The sequence below is a fragment of the Lipotes vexillifer genome, unplaced genomic scaffold, assembly GCF_000442215.2.
Source record: "Lipotes vexillifer unplaced genomic scaffold, Lipotes_vexillifer_v1.1 scaffold521, whole genome shotgun sequence".
NCBI classification, from domain to species: domain Eukaryota; kingdom Metazoa; phylum Chordata; class Mammalia; order Artiodactyla; family Lipotidae; genus Lipotes; species Lipotes vexillifer.
In genome coordinates, this window is record NW_006778737.1 from 343,183 (window position 1) to 364,960 (window position 21,778).

At 40.8% G+C, this 21,778-nt stretch overlaps 1 protein-coding gene and 1 pseudogene across 1 annotated transcript in view; one reads left to right on the forward strand and one right to left on the reverse strand.

Annotated features, from left to right (window-relative positions):
- The window catches only part of ERC2 (ELKS/RAB6-interacting/CAST family member 2), a gene marked incomplete at its 3' end in the record, with an annotated part of 575,666 nt that overhangs the window by 297,664 nt on the left and 256,224 nt on the right, over positions 1-21,778 (reverse strand). The window lies entirely within an intron of this gene.
- On the forward strand, positions 6,535-7,236 carry LOC103082196 (adenylate kinase 2, mitochondrial pseudogene; annotated as a pseudogene).

The window sequence follows — 21,778 nt, forward strand, 5'->3', positions numbered from 1 at the left end:
GGAAAAGGACAGGCTGTGTAAGGCCATTTAAGTTCTCATGAAGATCTTGGTCTTATACAGAAGACTTCAAATTCCAGAGAGATGGGAAAGCAGTTTCAATGGAAATATGTAAAAATGATATAAGCTTACTGTTTTTTTTTTAATTGGGGTAGAGTTATTTTACAATGTTGTGTCAGTTTCTACTGTACAGCGAAGTAAACTTACTGTTAAATTATTTTTTTAGTCCTCACAAAAAATGGATATTTGGGAACATAAGACCATACCATCTGAATCTCTGCACATATACAATTCCCTTAATTTGTTTTGATATATCACTGACTTTTTGCTAAATCTGCATTAAAGATGGTTTGACAGATTTATCTTGTTCCTTTGGACACTATGATCCTGGGAACAATAGAAATTAATAGAATGAGATGCCAGCTTTCAAATATTTGGCCAGTGGTGTTAGCGATGTCCAAAGTTTTTTGGGATAAAGTTTGTCCCAAATAAACTAAATAATAAAGTTTAGTTATTTAATTCAATAATTACTAAGGACCTACTACATAATAAACAATACAGAGATATCAAAGATAAATGTAACAGGGAGGGGCAAGAGAGGGGGAGGGTGCGAAGAAGTACAAACTACAAAGAATAAAATAAATAAGCTACAAGGATATATTGTGCAGCACAGGGAGTACAGCCAATTTTTATAATAACTATAAATGGAGTATGACCTTTAAAAATTGTGAATCACTACGTTGCATACATGCAACTTATATGATATTGTAAATCAACTACACCTCAATAAAATAAAATTTTAAAAATTATTTTAAAAAATAAAAAATAATTTAAAGTAAGATAGATGTAACACAGTGACTATGTAACAGGTCAGGTCTCAAGGAACTTGACTGTCTAGTGGAAGAGGGAAGACATAACTAGATTACCAGACCACAATAATAGCGGCTACCATTTACAGACTGCTTACCATATGCCAAGCTCCATGCCTCCCATCTAGCTCCTGGGTGAATCTGCATAACACCCCTATAGGTAGGAGTTACCACCCCCATGACAAAGCTGCCAACACTCAAACTCAGAGTTAAATAATATGCCCACGATCACAGAACTAGTAAACTTGAGAGTGTGACCAAGGTATCTGACTCTTAAACTCACACCCTTAATTACTAACATAACACCAGGTTTAGATTGCTATTTGTGTTTCCTTCACGCTCTGCAAATGTCTAGGGTTTTAACAGCTAACTGAACCTGACTGTTGGTTTGTTTCTCAGCCCCCTGTTAGATCCTCACCAGTTTTGAACAATACGCTAATAATGGGAGAGAATGAGAGGTAAGCATACAGGCCTGATGAGGGAAGGACTATGGAAAGCTTCATGGAAAAGTCCAGGTGGGTGGTTAGTCTTTAACCATTTTTGGACTCCAACAGAAATCTACCAGAGGACTCTTTCTGAGCTGAAATACTTCTCCTTGAACCTTATATACAATGGCCTTTGTTCTACTCATTTGGGAACATGAAGAAAACAGGATCCATCTCTCCCATGACGAGAGCTTCTTTGTCCAAAGTCTTTCTTACTAAGCAGTCATTATTCTATCCACTATGTCTTATATGGCACAATGTTGGGTGCTCTCAGCAGCATCCTGGTCATTCACCTCTACCCGTGTACCTGATCTCATCTGATCTTGGAACTTAAGCAAGCTTTGGGCCTGGTTAGTACTTGAATGGGAGAGCGCCTGAGAAAAACGGATGCGATAGGATTTTAGCGTGGAACCAAGAACCAGAGGATTATTTCCAGGCCTTGAAACCTAGTGAAGTTTGCCCTGCTGGATTTTGAAACTGCCTTGAACCTAGTAGCTCCCTTTTACCTTCCATTTCTCCCTTGTTTAACCTGGAACGTCTGTAACTTATCCTATGCCTAACCTATCATTGTCTATTGGAAGCAGATACATTGTTTTAGTTTCATACGTCCCCTGATGGAGAGGAATTGTGCCTCAGGAGTTGTACATAATAGGTTATACCAAGACCCTCGTCTGTACATAATTTTAGACGATTTAGATGATGGGAATTTTGAACTGATGAGATTTGGGGACTCTGAGTTGATGTTGTAATGGGATGAGACCTTTGAGACTTTGGGATGGAGCAAATGTATTTTTTATTTGGGAGGAACGTGAATCTGTAGGGGGCAGGGGGCAAACTACAGTCAGCAGAATAACACCCACTAACAAAGATGTCCACTCATTTCTAAAACCTGTGAATACATTATATTACATGGCAAAAGGGGCTTTCCAGATGTAATTAAGGTTACAGATATTAAGATAGGAATCTTAATATCTATATTAAGATATCTGGGTGGGCCCAATCTAATCACATGAGCCCTTTCAAAGCTCAGAACTTACTCTGACTGAGGCAGAAGACAGAAATAGCAGATGGGGAAGCCAGAGAGACCGCTAAGCATGAGAAAGTTTCAATGAGCCACTGTTGGTTCTGAGATATAGAGGCCATGTGAAAGGACCAGAAGGGGCCTCCAAGGAATGAGGATGGTCCCCAGTTAATAGCCAACAAGGAAATGGGGACCTTGGTTCTACAAACACAAGGAACTAGATTTGACCAACAACCTAAACAAGCTTGGAAGCACACTGATCTCAGGAACCTCTAGAAAGGAGCACACTTTGGTTTTGGTCTCATGAGAGTCAAAGCAAAAAATCCAATTGAGCCATGATGTACCAGAACTGCTGATCTATGAGCTAATAAAAAAGTTGTGCTAAATGTGTGCTAATCTTTTATGGCAGCAATAGAAAATAATATAGTGTGGTTAATCTTTTACTAACCTTTGGAATCCCCTATTAGACAGTTCTTCCCACACTGAGGTGGCATACATGGCTCTGAAGCTTCTATATACAGACGTTTATTCTATTCTTTCAAGAAGAAAAGAACAAATCAGGTTCCTCTTCCATGGTGACAGGTTCTTATCCCATAATGACAGCTTCTCACACAACCCACAAATGGGAAAAATATCACAATGCTAGAAGGCCTCCCGAAGGAACAAGGTGCCCAAACCCCACACTGGGCTCCTACACTGGGAAGACAAACCTGCAAAATGTCTGCCTTCGTAAACCAGTGGGCTTATGTTTGGGAGAGACGAAGGGTTATGGAAAACAGACTCAGCTCTCAGAGGGCATGAGCAAAATCTCACACACTTCAAGTCCCAGCACAGAAGCAGTAGTGTGGAATCCTCCCTCTAGCTGGGGTCTTACCCAGCTACCAGTAAGCTGGCACCAGCTCTATGACCCACAGGCTGTGCACCTAGACACACCAGGACCTGGCCTCACTCACTAGCAGGCCAGCATCAGCACCAGGCCCCCCAGGTTTCACACCCAACCACGTGGGGGCCCGCTCCACCCACCAGAAGTCTGGCACCAACACCAGGCTCCAAAGGCCGTGCAACCAATGGCACAGAAAGCCTACCCTGCCCACTGGCGGACCCACAGCCACCACATGAGGCAAGGCCTTGTAGCCAACCGAGCCAGGGGCCCACCCCGTCTACCAGCACGACGAGTAAGTTGGCTCTGCCAAAACAGAAAGGTACTGGACCTCATAGGATGTCTTCTACGTTTCTGCTACATTTCTCCAAGATTGAGAAATGTAACAAACCTACCTCACACACAGAAATAAACACAGAGAATTAGGCAAATTGAGGAGACAGTGAAATATGTTCCAAATAAAGGATCAAGACAAAGCCAGAAAAAATAAACTGAAAAAGTGGAGATATGCAATCTATCCAATAAAGAGTTCAAGGTAATTCTTAAAAAGGGGGAGAATAATGGATGAACACAGTGAGAATGTCAATAGAGTATAAAGATATAAAGAAGAACCAAACAGAGGTGACAAATACAATAAATGAAATTTTAAAATATACTAGACAAGGGCTTCCCTGGTGGCACAGTGGTTAATAATCCGCCTGCCAATACAGGGGACACGGATTCAAGCCCTGGTCCGGGAAGATCCCACATGCCGTGGAGCAACTAAGCTCATGAGCCACAACTACTGAGCCTGCTCTCTAGAGCCCGCGAGCCACAACTACTGAGCCCACGTGCCACAACTACTGAAGCCTGTGTGCCTGAAGCCCGTGCTCCACAACAAGTGAAGCCACCGCAACGAAAAGCCTGCGCACCGCCACGAAGAGTAGCTCCCGCCCGCCTCAACCAGAGTAAAGCCCATGCACAGCAACGAAGACCCAATGCAGCCAAAAACAAAATAAATAAAAATAAAATAAAATAAAATATACTAGATGAAATCAACAGTAGATTAAATGATACAGAGGAATGGATCAGCAACCTGCAAGACAAAGTAGTGCACACCACCCAAGCTGAACAGAAAAAAGAATCAAAGAAATGATAGTTTGAGACAATATCAAGCATACTAACGTTAGCCTTGTAGGGGGTCCCAGAAGGAGAAGAGTTAAGAGGACGGGGCAGAGAAATTATTTGAAGAAATAATAGCTGAAAACATCCCCAATCTGGGAAAGGAAACACATCCAAGTCCAGGAACCAGAGACAGTCCCAAACAAGATGAGCCCAAAGAGGGCCACATCAAGACATATCGTATTTAAAATGGCAAAAATTAAAGTGAGAATCTTAAAAGCAGCAAGAGAAAAGCAATTAGTTATGTACAAGGGAACTCCCATAAGACTGTCACCTGATGTTTCAACAGAAGCTTTGTGGATCAGAAGGGAGTGGCACCATATATCCAAAGTGATGAAAGGAAAAACCCTACAACCAAGAATACACTACTTGGCAAGGTTATCATTCAGATTTGTCGAAGAGATAAAAGGTTTTACAGATAAACAAAACCTAAGAGTTTAGCACCACTAAACCAACTTTACAAGAAACGTTAAGTGGACTTCTTTAAGTGGGAAAGAAAAGGCTACAATTAGAAATATAAAAATTATGAAAGAAAATAATCTCACTGGTAAAAGCAAACATACAGTAAAGGTAGTAGATCAACCACTTATAAAGCTAGTAGGAAAGCAAAAAGACAAAAGTAGCAAAAAACATCTATATCCACAATAAGTAGTTAAGTGATACACAAAATAAAAAGATATAAAATATGATGTCAGAAACATTAAATGTGGTTGGGAGGAACACAGGGTTGTTGGAACGCACTCAAACTGAAGAGATCATCAACTTAAAATAACCCCATATATATAAATTGTTTTACATGAACCTCATGGTGACCACAAACCAAAAAACTATAATAGAAACACACACAAAAAGAGAAAGGATTCCAAACACTTAAGATAGTCATCAAATCACAAGGGAAGAGAGCAAAATAAGTGTAAGAAAACTAAGAAGAATACAAAAACAACTGGAAAACAATCAACAAAATGGCAATAAGTACATACCTATCAAGAATTACTTTAAATTGTAAATGGACTAAATTTGCCAATCAAAAGACAGAGTGGCTGAATGGATAAAAACAAGACCCATCTATATGCTGCCTACAAGAGACTCACTTCAGAGCTAAATACACACAGAGACTGAAAGTGAGAGGATGGAAAAAAGTATTCCATGCAAATGTAAACAAAAGGAAAGCTGGGGTAGCTATACTTATATCAGACAAAACAGACTTTAAAGCAAGTATTGTAACAAGAGACAAAGAAGGGCATTACATAATGATACAAGGATCAATCCAACAAGAAGAAACACCAATTGTAAATATATATGCACTGAACATAGGAGCACCTAAATACATAAAGCAAATATTGACAGAGATAAAAAGAGAAATTGATGGTAATACAATAACTAGTAGGGAACTCTAACACCCTACTTACATCAATGAACAGATCATCCAGACAATCAATAAGAAAACCCTGATCTTAAATTATACATCAGATGGAATTAACAGACACATAAAGAACATTTCATCCAAAAACAGCAGAAAAACATTCTTTTCAAGTGCACATGGAACATTCTCCAGGATAGATTACAGGTTAAGACACAAAACAAATCTCAATGAATTTAAAAAGACTGAAATCATATCAAGCATGTTTCCTGACCACAGTGGTATAAGATCAGAAATAAACTACAAGGAAAAAACTGCAAAAAAACACAAACACAAAACACTATGCTACTAAACAACCAGTGCGTCCTGAAGCAAAGAGGAAATGAAAACACAATGATCCAAAATGAATGGGTTGCAAAAGCAAATCTAAGAGGGAAATTTATAACAATACAGACCTACCTCAGGAAACAAGAAAATTTTCATATAAACAATCTAACCTTATGCCCAAAGGAACTAGAAAAAGAACACACAACACCCAAAGTTAGTAGAAGGAAGGAAATAATAAAGATCAGAGCAGAAGCAAATGAAATAGAGACTAAGAAAAACATAGGAAAAAAATCAGTAAAACTAAGAATTAGTTCTTAGAAAACATAAAATTGATAAAAATTGATAAACCTTTAGCCAGACTCATCAAGAAAAAAATGAAAGAGGCCCAAATAAATAAAATCGGAAATGAAAGAGAGTGAGAGGCTTCGGCAGCCATGGCTCCCAACGTGCCCGCGGCCAAATGGGCCCAAGAGTGTCCTAAAGGCATCCAGTCTGTGCTGCTGGGGCCGCCCAGAGCCAGCAAGGGTACCCAGGCACCCAAATTCGCTGAAAACTTCTGTGTCTGCCATTTGGCTACTGGAGACATTCTGAAGGCCATAGTGGCTTCTGGCTCAGAGCTGGGAAAAAAGCTGAAGGCAACTATGGATGCCAGGAAACTGGTGAGAGATGGAATGGTCGTGGAGTGCATTGAGAAGAATTTGGAGACCCCTCCATGCAAAAATGGTTTTCTTCTAGATGGCTTCCCTTGAACTGTGGGGCAGGCAGAAATGCTTGATGACCTCATGGAAAAGAGGAAACAGAAGCTTGATTCTGTGACTGAATTCAGCATTCCAGACTCTCTGCTGATCTGGAGAATCACAGGATGACAGACTGACCCCCAGAGTGGCCATTCCTACCACAAGGAGTTCAACTTCCCAAGGGAGCCCATGAAAGATGACATCACAGGGGAACCCTTGGTCCACCGATCAGAAGATAATGAGAAGGCCTTAAAAATCTGCCTGGATGCCTACCACACTCAGACAACCCCACTGGTTTACTACAGTAAACGAGGGATCCACTCTGCCACTGATGCATCCCAGACCCCCGATGTCATGTCTGCAAGCATCCTAGCAGCCTTCTCCAAAGCTACATCCTAGTAACAGAAGGCCAAGACTGCACCACTGCTCATCACTCCACGGCATGATCCCTGCTCTTAGATAGTGGGCAGAGGGCAGGGGTGGTCAGGTAAGGATGGAGAGGGAGGACTGGTGAGGGGGTCAAGAGGAGAATGTGAAGAGCAGCAGTGCCATGGTGAAGCGATTTCTTTTACATGGAGTAGAAGTCTTAAAAAGTATAAGCAAAGGGAAAAATTAATTTTTTAAAACACTGACTGGAGGGTATAAATAGAAACAGGGAGAGGCAGTATTATTTCTAAGGAATCACGTTTTCATTTACTCCAGACTGGTGACAGTATTTTTTAAAGCCAGTGCCCTAAGACCTCAGCTTTTATCAGAACCTCATGGCAGCCCAGGAATGCAGGAAATCCCACTGTTGTCCTGTCTGCCCTGTAGCTTGGAATAGGGCAGGAGTTAACTACTAACCCTGGTTCCCCATACCATGAGATCAAAAAGTCATCTCCCCATTTGAAAGAGATATGGAGTGTGTACATGGGAGCAGTAGCTCAGCACATCAGGTTTACTGGAGTCATGGGGCAGGTGGGGCAGCTGGTCTCACTCCCCTCCCAACTTATCACTGATTTACCAGCCCACCTGCTCTCGTGGGTAAGCTCTTGGCAGCCACCCAGCATATGCCACATTCCTACACTCTTGCCTTCCTCCACCCATGTCGTGTGAAAGAACCCTTTTTAATAAATGAGCAAGTGTCCTAACCAACATTATCCAAAGACTATCCTTTCCATCCTCAAATCCTGTGACTGGGATCACTCAGCAGCACTGTGATGTATTATTTTCAATGAGGTGCCTTTCTTAACTGTCCAAATGATGCCTTGTTTGGCCCCTAAATCAATAAAGTATGTTAAAAGTTTGTAAAAAAAAAAAAAAAAAGAAAGGAAGTAGGGAAGGGAGAGAGGAATGAAAGAGAAGTTACAACCGACACCACAGAAATCCGAAGGATTAAGAGACTACTACGAACAATCATATGCCAACAAAATGGATAACCTAGAAGAAGTGGATAAATTCCTAGAAACATATAATCTCCAAAGATGGCATCAGGAAGAAATAAAAAAATATGAACAGACAGATTACCAGCAATGAAACTGAATCAGTTACTTCTAAAAAAGACTCCCAAGAAACAAAAGTCGGGACAAGACAGCTTCACAGGTGAATTCTACCAAGCATTTAAAGGTGAGCTGACACCTATCCTAGCCAGACTATTCCAAAATATTAAAGAGGAAGGAACACTTCTGAACCCATTCTACAAGGCCAGCATCACTGTGATACCAAAGACAAAGATTTTCACAAAAAAAGCAAATTATAGGCCAATATCATTGATGAACATAGATGCAAAAATCCTCAATGAAATATTAGCAAACAGAATTCAGCAGTACATTAAAAGGATCATACACCATCATCAAGAGGGATTTATCCCAGGGATGCAACAATGGTTTAATATCCTCAAATTAATCAATGTGATACACCACATTAACAAACTGAAGACTAAAAATCATATGATCATCTCAACAGATGCAGAAAAAACTTATGACAAAATTCAACATCTATTTATGGTAACAACTCTCAACAAAGTGGGTATAGAGGGAACATATCTCAATGTAAGAAAGTCTATATATGACAAACCCACAGCCAACATCATACTCAACAGAGAAAACCTGAAAGCATTCCCTTTAATTGAGGAACAAGACAGGGATGCCCACTCTTGCCACTTTTATTCAACATAGTATCAGGAGTCTTAGTTAAGCAAGACACAAGGTACTGAAAATCCTAGCCACAGGAATCAGAAAATGAAATAAAAGGAACCCAAATTACAAAGAAAGAAGTAAAACTGTCACTGTTTGCAGATGTCATGATAATATACACAGAAAACCTTAAACCCAAAAAACTATGAGAACTAATAAATGAATTCAGTAAAATTACAGGATACAAAATATATAGAAATCTGTGGCATTTGTATTCATTAACAAATTCTCAGAAAGAAAAAGTAATAAAACAACCTCGCTTACAACTGCATCAAAAAGAATACCTAGGAATAAACCTAAAAAAGGAGGTAAAAGATTTGTCCTTAGAAGACTGTAAGGCAGGGATGAAAGAAATTGATTATGACACAAGCAGATGGAAAGATATGCCACACTCATGGACTGTATTGAATATTGTTAAAATGACCATACTATTCAAGCAATCTACAGATTCAGGGCAATCCCTATCAAAATTCCAATGCATTTTTCAAAGAACTAGAACAAATAATCCTAAAATTTATATGGAAACACAAAAGACCCTGAAGAGCCAAAGCAATCTTGAGAAAGACGAACAAAGTTAGAAGTATCATGTTCCCTAATTGCAACCTACATCTACAAAGCTACAGTAATCAAAACAGTATTATACTGATACCAGAACAGACATGTAAATCAATGGAACACAAAAGAGAGTGCAGAAATAAACTCATGCTTATATGGTCAATTAATTTATGACAAAGGAAGCAAAAATATACAATGGGGAAAAGACAGCCTTGTAAATGATGTGGGGAAAACTGGACAGCTACATGCAAACTAATCAAACTGGACTACTTTCTCACACCATATACAAAAATAAACTCAAAACGGATTGAAAGCTTAAATGTAAGACCTGATATAAAACTCCAAGAGGAAAATATAAGCAGTACACTATTTGACATCTATCTTAGCAGTATTTTTTTTTTTTTGCTTTGTCTCCTCAGACAAGGAAAACAAAAACAAAAATAAGCAAATAGGACTACATTCAACTAAATGCTTCTGCACAGAAAAGGACACTACCAAGAGAACATAAACGGGACCTCCCTGGTGGCCCAGCGGGTAAAACTCTATGCTCCCAATGCAGGGAGACTGGGTTCGATCTCTGTTTGGGGAACTAGGAGTTCACATGCATGCTGAAACTAAGAGTCTGCATGCCTCAACTAAGAAGCCCACATGCCGCAACTAAAAAGCCGGCATGCGGGGGGTTCCAAGATAGCAGAGGAGTAGGAGGACAGATGCAACAGGAATACATCTAAAGATGCAACAGTTCTCACAGAACACCGGCTGAACACTAGCAGAAGACCCTGGACACCAGAAAGGACTATAAAGATCCCCACATAACTGGGTAGGACGAAAGAAAGAAGGGAGGAGGAGGAGGAGAGGAAGAGGGACAGGACCTGCACCCTGGGGGGTGGAGGGGAGAAATGAAGCAGGGGAGAGATTCCCACATCCGGGGAAGCCCCCTCACCGACAGCAAAATAGGTTGGGACAGAAGAGGAACATCTGAGGCTGTCAGAGGAGGTTGAAGCAACCGATCTGTGGCAGACGGGACAGAGTGAAAACTACACAGACGGTCCGTACCACAGTCCTGCATGCCCCAGGCAGGGGCGTGTGTCCACCAATGCACACAGGGGCTGGGAGCTGGTGCGTGGTGATTAGAGAGCAAACCTGGGGCGAGGACTGCTGTTGGCTGCGGGGAGATGGCCTGAGGGGACGGGAGGGAGGAAATCCACAACAGGGAATGCCTATGAAGGAAAACCAGACTGCAATGGAAGCAGGGCACTACTGCTGAGTCACACAGAGCCACCACTGTAGTCTCTGTCTCTCCACAAACCGGCACCTGCAGCCGGGCAATAAAAAACGTCCTACCAGGGCTGACCTTCACGCGCCTGCCGCTGGGCGCTAAAAGAAACCTGGCCAGGGCTGGCCCTCGCACGCCTACCACCGGGCACTAGAAAAGGCTCCCACTAGGGTCATACCTCTTGAGCCCATGGCCGCTGGCTTCCTTGCACACCTGGCACTGCCAGGGCTCCCATGATCCAAGGAGCCATACCACCTCCACGCCCTGTCCTCACCAGGGCAGACCCAAGTGCTCCAGTGCAGCCTTGGTAGCAAACTCCTGTGGGTGGCCCACATGCAGAGGTGGGGATAAAACCACAGACAATCCCCAGAGGTGGGGCGACTAAGGAAGAGGAGAGAAAATCTTTCCATCAGTTGCACAACCTGCAGGTTAAATCCCCGTGATCAGCTAGGGAGACCCTGCGTCTACGGAATATCTGAGCAGACAACAAGTGTTCCCACAAATGAAAACAGTCTAGCTCTGGCAGCTGTGGACTTTGGGGGCAAGCACATGTGGGAATAGGGCCAGATCAGAGTCTAAGCTGTCCCCACAAGGCCCACGGCAGATCCAGAGACCAGCCTAGGCATTGGAGGGCCTCGTGGGGAGGCAAAGGTGGGCTGTGGCTCACAGAGGGGGTAAGGACACTGACAGCTGAGACCCCAGGAAAACATTATTACTACTATTATTTTTATTATGTTTTGATTTGTTCTGTTGCTGGTTCTGTTTTGGGTTTTTTGTTGTTTTTTTTTTTATGTAGTCCTTGGGGATTTTTTAAACATTTTTTATCTTTTTATATATGTCTATTTTTACTTTGCTTTTCTGTTCTGTTTTTTTGTTTTTTCAATATATTTTTAATCTTCTATATTTCTATTTTTACTTTGCTCTTCTGTTGTCCTGTGTTTTTTTTCCCTTTTCCATTTTTTTTTCCTTTTAATCACTTCTGTCTGTTTCTTTTGTTTTCTTTGCTTTATTCTTCAGTTGGCACTCTGCTTTGGTTTTGTTTTTTGTTCTGTGTTTTTGTTAGTTTTGTTTTTAATTGTTTGATTTCATTTTGGGGTTCTTTTGTCTGTGTGGTGTTCTCTTTTTTTTTTCCTTTGGTTCTGTTTTTGTTTCTTTTGGGTGTGTTTCTTTGTTTCTGTTCTTCGATCTTTGATTTTGCTTTTACCATTTGTCCGGGGTTTTGTTTGTCTTTTTCTTTTTTTTTTTTTTCATCTTTAATCCCTTTTATTGCCATGACAAGTAGCTTGCAGGGTTGTGGCTTCCCGACCAGAGGTCGGGCCTGAGCCTCTGGGGTGGGAGCACTGAGTCCAGGATGCTGGACCACCAGAGAATTCCTGACCCCAGGGAATATTAACAGTGAGAGCTCTCACAGAGGCCTCCATCCGAATCCAAGACCCAGTTCCACCCAACTGCCTGCAGCCCCCACCACTAGACACCTCATGCCAAACAACAAGCAAGACAGGAACACAAACCCACCCATCAGCAGACAGACTGCCTAAAGTCATACTAAGCTCACAGAAAACCCAAAACACACCACCTGACACAGTCCTGCCCATCAGAGGGAAAAGACTCAGCTCCACCCTCCAGAACGCAGGCACCAGTCCCTCCCTCCCGGAAGCCTACACAAGTCACTGGACCAACTTCACTCACTGGGGGCAGAGACCAGAAGCAAGAGGAACTACGACCCTGCAGCCTGGAGAAAAGAGACCTCAAACACAGTAAGTTAGAAAAAATGAGAAGATAAGAAATACCTTGCAGATGAAGGAACAAGGTAAAAACCCCCAAAACCAAATAAATGAAGAGGAAATAGGCAATTTACCTGAAAAAGAATTCAGAGTAATAATAGTAAAGATGATCCAGAATCTCAGAAATAGAATGGAGGCACGGATGTAGAAGATGCAAGAAATGTTTAACAAGGACCTAGAAGAACTAAAGAACAAACAATCAGTGATGAACAACACAATAAATGAAATGAAAAATACACTAGAAGGTATCAACAGCAGAATAACTGAGGCAGAAGAACGGATAAGTGAACTGGAAGATAGAATGGTGGAAATAACTGCTGAGGAGCAGAATAAAGAAAAAAGGATGAAAAGAAATGACAGTTTCAGAGACCACTCGGAGAATATTAAGTGCAGCAACATTCAAACTATAGGGGTCCCAGAAGAAGAAGAGAAAAAGAAAGGGAATGAGAAAATATTTGAAGAGATTATAATCAAAAACTTCCTTAACATGGGAAAGGAAACAGTCAAGTCCAGAAAGCACAGAGAGTCCCATACAGGATAAACCCAAGGAGAAACACACCAAGACACATATTAATCAAACTAACAAAAACTAAACACAAAGGAAAAATATTAAAAGCAGCAAAAAAAAACACAAACAAATAACATACAAGGGAATTCTCATAAGGTTAACAGCTGATCTTTCAGCAGAAACTCTGCAGGCCAGAAGGGAGTGCAGGATATATTAAAAGTGATGAAAGGGAAAAAACTACAACCAAGATTATTCTACCCAGCAAGGATCTCTTTCAGATTTGACGGAAAAATCAAAAGCTTTTCAATCAAGCAAAAGTTAAGAGAATTCAGCACCATCAAATGATCAGCACCATCAGCTTTACAACAAATGCTAAAGGAACTTCTCTAGGCAGGAAACACAAGAGAAGGAAAAGACATACAAAAACAAACCCAAAACAATTCAGAATATGGTAATAAGAACATACATATCAGTAATTACCTTAAATGTAAATGGATTAAATGCTCCAACCAAAAGACACAGACTGGCTGAACGGATACAAAAACAAGACCCGTATACATCCTGCCTACAAGAGACCCACTTCAGGCCTAGGGACACATACAGACTGAAAGTGAGGCAGTGGAAAAAGATATTCCATGCAAATGGAAATCAAAAGAACACTGGACTAGCAATTCCCATATCAGACAAAATAGACTTTAAAGAATGTTATGAGAGACAAGGAAGGACATTACATAATGATTAAGGCATCAATCCAAGAGGAAGACATAACAATTGTAAATATTTATTCACCCAGCATAGGAGTACCTGAATACATAAGGCAAATACTAACAGCCATAAAAGGGGAAATCAACAGTAACACAATTACGGTGGGGGACTTTAACACCCCACTTACACCAATGGACAGATAATCCAGACAAAAAATTAATAAGGAAACACAAGCCTTAAATGACACATTAGACCAGATGGACTTAACTGGTATCTTCAGGACATTCCATCCAAAAACAGCAGAATACACTTTCTTCTCAAGTGCACATGGAACATTCTCCAGGACAGATCATATCTTGGGTCACAGATAAAGCCTCAGTAAATTTAAGAAAATTGAAATCGTATCAAGCATCTTTTCTGAGCACAACGCTGTGAGATTAGATGTCAATTACAGGGGAAAAAAAACCTGTAGAAAACACAAACACATGGAGGCTAAACCATACGCTACAAGATAACCAAGAGATCACTGAAAAAATCAAAGAGGAAATCAAAAAAATACAGAAACAAATGACAACAAAAACACTATGACCCAAAAACCTATGTGATGCAGCAAAAGCAGTTCTAAGAGGGAAATTTATAGCAATACAATCCTACCTCAAGAAACAAGAAAAATCTCAAACAACCTAACCTTACACCTAAAGCAATAAGAGAAAGAAGAAGAACAACAACAACAACCAAAAAAAACCCAAAGTTAGTAGAAGGAAAGGAATCATACAGACCAGAGCATAAACTAATGAAAAACAAATGAAGAAAACAATAGCAGAGATCAATAAAACTAAAAGGCGGTTCTTTGAGAAGATAAACAAAATTGATAAACCATTAGCCAGACTCATCAAGAAAAAAAGGGAGAAGACTCAAATTAATAAAATAAGAAATGAAAAAGGAGAAGTTACAACTGACACTGCAGAAATACAAAGGATCATAAGAGACTTCTATCAGCAACTATATGCCAATAAGACGGACAACCTGGAAGAAATGGACAAATTCTTAGAAAAGTACAACCTTCCAAGACTGAACCAGGAAGAAATAGAAAATATGAACAGACCAATCACAAGCACTGAAATTGAAACTGTGATTTAAAATCTTCCAACAAACAAAAGCCCAGGACCAGATGGATTCACAGGTGAATTCTATCAAACATTTAAAGAAGAGCTAACACCTACCCTTGTCAAACTCTTCCAAAAAATGGCAGAGGGAAGAACACTCCCAAACTCATTCTATGAGGCCACCATCACCCTGATACCAAAACCAAAAATATCAAGAAAAAAAGAAAACAGGGCAGACCAATGTCACTGATGAACATAGATGCAAAAGTCCTCAACAAAAGACTAGCAAACAGAATCCAACAACACATTAAAAGGATCACACATCATGATCAAGTGGGATTTATCCCAGGGATGCAAAGATTCTTCACTACATGCAAATCAATCAATGTGATACACCATATGAACAAACTGAAGGATAAAAACCATATGATAATCTCAGTAGCTGGAAAAGCTTTTGACAAAATTCAACACCCATCTATGATAAAAACTCTCCAGAAAGTGGGCATAGAGGGAAGCTACCTCAACACAATAAAGGCCATATATGACAAACCCACAGCAAACATCATTCTCAATGGTGGAAAACTGAAACCATTTTCCTCTAAGATCAGGAACAAAACAAGGGTCCCACTCTCACCACTATTATTCAACATAGTTTTGGAAGTCCTAGCCATGGCAATCAGAGGAAAAAAAAAAGAAATAAAAGGAATACAAATTGGAAAATAAGTAAAACTGTCACTGTTTGCAGATGACATGATACTATACATAGAAAATCCTAAAGATGCCACCAGAAAACTACTAGAGCTAATCACTGAACTTGGTGAAGTAGCAGGATACAAAATTAATGCACAGGAATCTCTCACATTCACGTACACTAACAACGAAAGATCAGAAAGCGAAATTAAGGAAACAATCCCAGTTATCACTGCAAGAAAAAGAATAAAATACCTAGGAATAACCTACCTAAGGAGGCAAAAGACCTGTATTCAGAAAACTGTAAGACACTGATGAAAGAAATAAAAGATGACACAAACAGATGGAGAGATATACCATGTACTTGGATTGGAAGAATCAATGTAGTGAAAATGACTATACTACCCAAAGCAATCTACAGATTCAATGCAATCCTATCAAATTACCAATGGCATTTTTCACAGAACTAGAACAAAAAATTTTACAAATTGTATAGAAACACAAAAGACCCCAAATAGCCAAAGCCATCTTGAGAAAGAAAAATGGAGCTGGAAGAATCAGGCTCCCTGACTTCAGACTATACTACAAAGCTACAGTAATCAAGACAATATGGTACTGGCACAAAAGCAGAAATACAGATCAATGGAACAGGATAGGAAGCCCAGAGATAAAACCACGCACATACAGTCACCCTATCTTTGACAAAAGAGTCAAGAATATACAATGGAGAAAAGACAGCCTCTTCAATGAGTGGTGCTGGGAAAACTGGATAGCTACATGTAAAAGAATGAAATTAGAACACTTCCTAATACCAAAACAAAACCCAAAAATAAACTCAAAATGGATTAAAGACCTAAATGTAAGGCCTGACACTATAAAACTCTTAGAAGAAAACATAGGCAGAACACTCTTTGACATAAATCTCAGCAAGATCCTTTTTGACCCACCTCCTAGGGTAATGAAAATAAAAACAAAAATAAATAAATGGGACCTAATGAAACTTAAAAGCTTTTGCACAGCAAAGGAAACCATAAACAAGACAAAAAGACAACCCTCAGAACGGGAGAAAATATTTGCAAACGAAGCAACGGAGAAAGGATTAATCTCCAAAATATACAAGAAGCTCACGCAGCTCAATAACAAAAAAAACAAACAACCCAATCAAAAAATGGGCAGAATGGAACTCTCTGGTGGCACAGTGGTTAAGAATCCGCCTGCCAATGCAGGGGACATGGGTTTGATCCCTGGTCCGGGACGATCCCACATGCCACAGAGTAACTAAGCCTGTGTGCCACACTACTGAGCCTGAGCTCTAGACCCCGCAAGCCACAACTATTGAGCTCGCATGCCACAACTACTGCAGCTCACACGCCCAGAGCCCATGCTCCACAACAAGAGAAGCCACCACAGTGAAGAGTAGCCCCCACTCAACTCAACTAGAGAAAGCCTGCACGCAGCAACAAAGACCCAATGCCGCCAAAAATGAAAATAATAAAAAAATTTTTTAATGGGCAGAAGACCTAAATAGACATTTCTCCAAAGAAGACCTAGAGATGGCCAACAAACACATGAAAAGATGTTCAACATCACTAATTATTAGAGAAATGCAAATCAAAACCACCAAGAGGTATCACCTCACACCAGTCAGAATGGCCATCATCAAAAAATCTATAAACAGTAAATGCTGGAGACAGTGTGGAAAAAAGGGAACCCTCTTGCACTGTTGGTGGGAATGCAAATTGATTCAACCACTGTGGAGAACAGTATAGAGGTTCCTTAAAAGACTAAAAACAGAACTACATTATGACCCAGCAATCCCACTACTGGGCATTATACCCTGAGAAAAACGTAATTCAAAAAGATACATGTACCACAATGTTCACTGCAGCACTATTTCCAATAGCCAGGACATGGCAGCAACCTAAATGGCCATCGACAGATGGATGTATAAAGAAGATGTGGCACACGTATACAATGGAATATTACTCAGCCATGAAAAGGAATGAAATTGAGTTATTTGTAGTGAGATGGATGGAACTAGAGTCTGTCATACAGAGTGAAGTAAGTCAGAAGGAGAAAAACAAATACTGTATGCTAACACATATATATGGAATCTAAAATAACGGTACTGATGAACCTAGTGGCAGGGCAGCAATAAAGACGCAGGCATAGAGAACAGACTTGAGAACACAGGGGCACAAGAGGAAGCTGGGAGAAGTGAGAGAGTAGCACTGACATATATACACTAGTGAATGTAAAATGGATGGCTAGTGGGCAGCTGCTGCATAGCACAGGGAGATCAGCTCGGTGCTTTGTGACCACCTAGAGGGGTGGGATAGGGAGAGTGGGAGGGAGGCTCAAGAGGGAGGGGATATGGGGATATATATACGTATAGCTAATTTACTTTGTTGTATAGCAGAAACTAACACAACATTGTAAAGCAATTATACTCCAATAAACATGTGAAAAAAAAAAGACACGCACCCCAATGTTCATTGAAGCCCTATTTACAAAAGCTAGGACAAGGAAACAATGTAAATGTCCATTAACAGAGGAATGGATAAAGAAGATGTGATACATAAATACAATAGAATATTACTCAGCCATAAAACGGAACGAAATTATGTCATTTGTAGTGAGGTGGATGGACCTAGAATCTGTCAGAGTGAAGTAAGCCAGAAAAAGGAAAAACAAATATCGTATATTAACGCATATATAAGGAATCTAGAAAAATTATACTGATGAACCTATTTGCAGTTCAGGAGAAGAGGCACAGATGTCGAGAATGGAGTTGAGGACACAGGGTGGGAAGGAGAGGGTGGGATGAACTGAGAGAGTAGCACTGACATATATACGCTATCATGTGTAAAACAGATAGCTAGGGGGAAGCTGCTGTATAGCACAGGGAGCTCAGCTCGGTGCTCTGTGATGACCTAGAGGGGTGGGATGGGTTGGGGGAGGCTCCAGAGGGAGGGGATATATGTATACATATAGCTGATTCACTTCGTTCTACAGCAGAAACTAACGCAGTACTGTAAAACAATTATCCTCTAATTTAAAAAAAAAAAAAAGCCCACATGCTGCAGTGAAGATCCCGTGCACCACAACTAAGACCCAGCACAGCCAAAATAAATAATACATAAACAAATAACTATTAAAAAAAGAAAACATAAAAGCTGCCTACTGAATGGGAGAAGATATTTGTACATGATATATCTGATAAGGGATTAATATCCAAAATATACGAAGAACTCATACAATCCAACATCAAAAAAACAACCTGATTTAAAAATGGGCAGAGGACCTGAATAGACCTTTTTCCAAAGAAGACAGGCAGATGGCCAACAGACACATGAAAAGATACTCAACATCACTAACCATCAGAGAAATAAAAATCAAAACCACAAGGAGGTATCACCTCACTCCTGTCAGAATGGCTATCAACAAAAAGAAAACACATAACAAGCGTTGGTGAGAATGTGAAGAAAAGGAAACCCTTGTGCACTGTTGGTGGAATTGTAAACTGATGCAGCCACTGTGGAAAACGATGGAGGTCCCTCAAAAAATTAAAAATAGAACTGCCATATGATCCAGCAATTTTACTTTTGGATATTTACCCCCCCACACACACACACACACACAAAAAGCAAAAACACTAATTCAAAAAGATATATACACCCCAATGTTCACTGCGACTTTATTTACAATAGTCAGGATATGAAAGCAACCTGTGTCCATCAATAGATGAATGGATAAAGAAGATGTGGTAGGGCTTCCCTGGTGGCGCAGTGGTTGGGAGTCCGCCTGCCGACGCAGGGGACGCGGGTTCGTGATAAACGAAATTGAGGTGGATGGACCTAGAGTCTGTCTGTCATACAGAGTGAAGTAAGTCAGAAAGAGAAAAATAAATACCATATGCTAACATATATATATGAAATCTAAAAAAGAATGGTTCTCATGAACCTAGGGGCAGGACAGGAATAGAGATGGAGATGTAGAGAATGGACTTGAGGACACGAGGAGGGGGAAGGGTAAGCTGGGACTAAGTGAGAGAGTAGCATTGACATATATACACTACCAAATGAGAGAGGCCCGTGTACCGCAAAAAAAAAAAAAAGAAGATGTGTTATAAATATACAATGAAATGTTAGCCAAAAAAAGTGACATCTTGCCATTTGCAACAACATGGATGGACCTGGAAGGTATTGTGCTAAGTGAAATAAGTCATACAGAGATGATCTCGTACGATCTCACTTATATGTGGAATCCAAAAAAACAAAACAAACGAAAAGAGACATAGGTACAGAGAATATGGTTGCCAGAGGGGAGGTGGGTAGGAGTAGAAGTGAAACAGGTGAAGGGAATTAAAAAGCACAGACCTCCAGCTATAAAATAAGCCACAGGGACAGAGCACACAGCAAAAGGAATATGATCAATAATATTGTAATAGCTTTGTATGAGGACAGATGCTTCACCAGGTTTATTGTGGTGATCATTTCACAGTGTATGCAAATGTCAAATTACTATGTAGTACACCTGAAACCGAATATCATATTGTGCTATATCTTATTTTTTTTTAAAAGAAAGAAAATGAAGCCTAAGCCCGCAGGAGCTCTGGGGAGCCCCCTCTGCCCCAGAATTTACCCCACCTGACTCCAGGAAGCTGAGCTTCTGTAACTCTGCTCTAGCTAGTCACTGCGTGGGGGCTGCCAGGACACTTCTGGACAGGAGGCAGTACGGCAACTCTAACCACGTGAAGGCACACCTCTAGGAAAGATCACAGGTCTGAGTCTTGGCAGCAGCACCCACAGCTACTGGAAGATGGGCACACCTGCCCAGTAAATGGGAGGCCAGGGGGTCTGAGCCAGGCAGAATTAGCATCTGCTATAGTTCATGATTCAGAGGTCGTGCACAGAACTCCAGCTTTGGTGTGAACCAGCACAGAGTGAGTAGGGCTGGATTCCCATTTCTTCTATTCTAGATAACTGGCTTTAAAACTTTCATTTTAACAGTAAAAGGTTTTTTTTGTTCCCAAACAAAATTCTACACCACACACAGACGATAAAATTGAGCACCTAGTATGTTTCAGACAGTGTGACAGATCCTAGAGATAGGGAGGAAGTAAAACAGATTTGTCCCTGCCATCATGAGGCTTACTGTCTGGTAGGAGAGACAGGAGAAATATGAAAAGAAACAAATTAAAAACTGCAAATATATACAGAAGTGCTGTACAAACAACAGCAATAAATGGATGCTGAGATGGAGATAATGGGGGAGGGAAATTTATGATCCAGGGCCATGCTGAACATGTGGTCAAATTTCTAATTCTTTAGCTCTGAACTGTAGTATCAGTTAAGGTACTTTATTTTTCCCTGTTAACATCCCCCTTAAATTTTTTTTTTAAACATCTTTATTGGAGTATAATTGCTTTACAATGGTGTGTTAGTTTCTGCTTTATAACAAAGTGAATCAGCTACACATATACATATATTCCCAAATATCCTCCCTCTTGCGTCTCCCTCCCACCCTCCCTATCCCACCCCTCTAGATGGTCACAAAGCACCGAGCCGATCTCCCTGTGCTATGTGGCTGCTTCCCACTAGCCACCCCTTAACTTTAATCTAGTGATCAGGGAAGAACTCCCACAGTGGGAAATATTCAAGCTAAGACCTGGAGGATGAGCAGGAGCCTGCCATGCAAACACCTGTTGGGAGAGTGGTTCAAGAAGAGAACAAAGAAGTGGAGGAAAGTGGATCTATTGTGACTGATGGGGTGAGAGGAGAGGAAAGGCCTGGAGCCCACCCACTCCATTGCAGGGATCCCTAAAGCACCTTCTGAGAACTCCAGGCCACCTTAAAATGTCATTTGAGAGCCATAATTCTGGGTATCATACTTCTGGTCACAGATTCTAAAACTGGATTGAAGGAAGTCACTGGCTTTCTGTCCAGTTACCCTCAGGGGCCACCCAACCATCATTCCACATTCTTGGATCTTTATACACTTCTCGTCATGTCCCTTTCTTTCTCAAGTACTTGGAGAAGGCGTGGGGGAGGGAGGGCCTGGCTTGCTTCACAGCTCCAACCAGAGGGCCCATTTTAGAGATGCCAGCAGGGGATGGCATATGAATCAACAGCGTGTTCCCT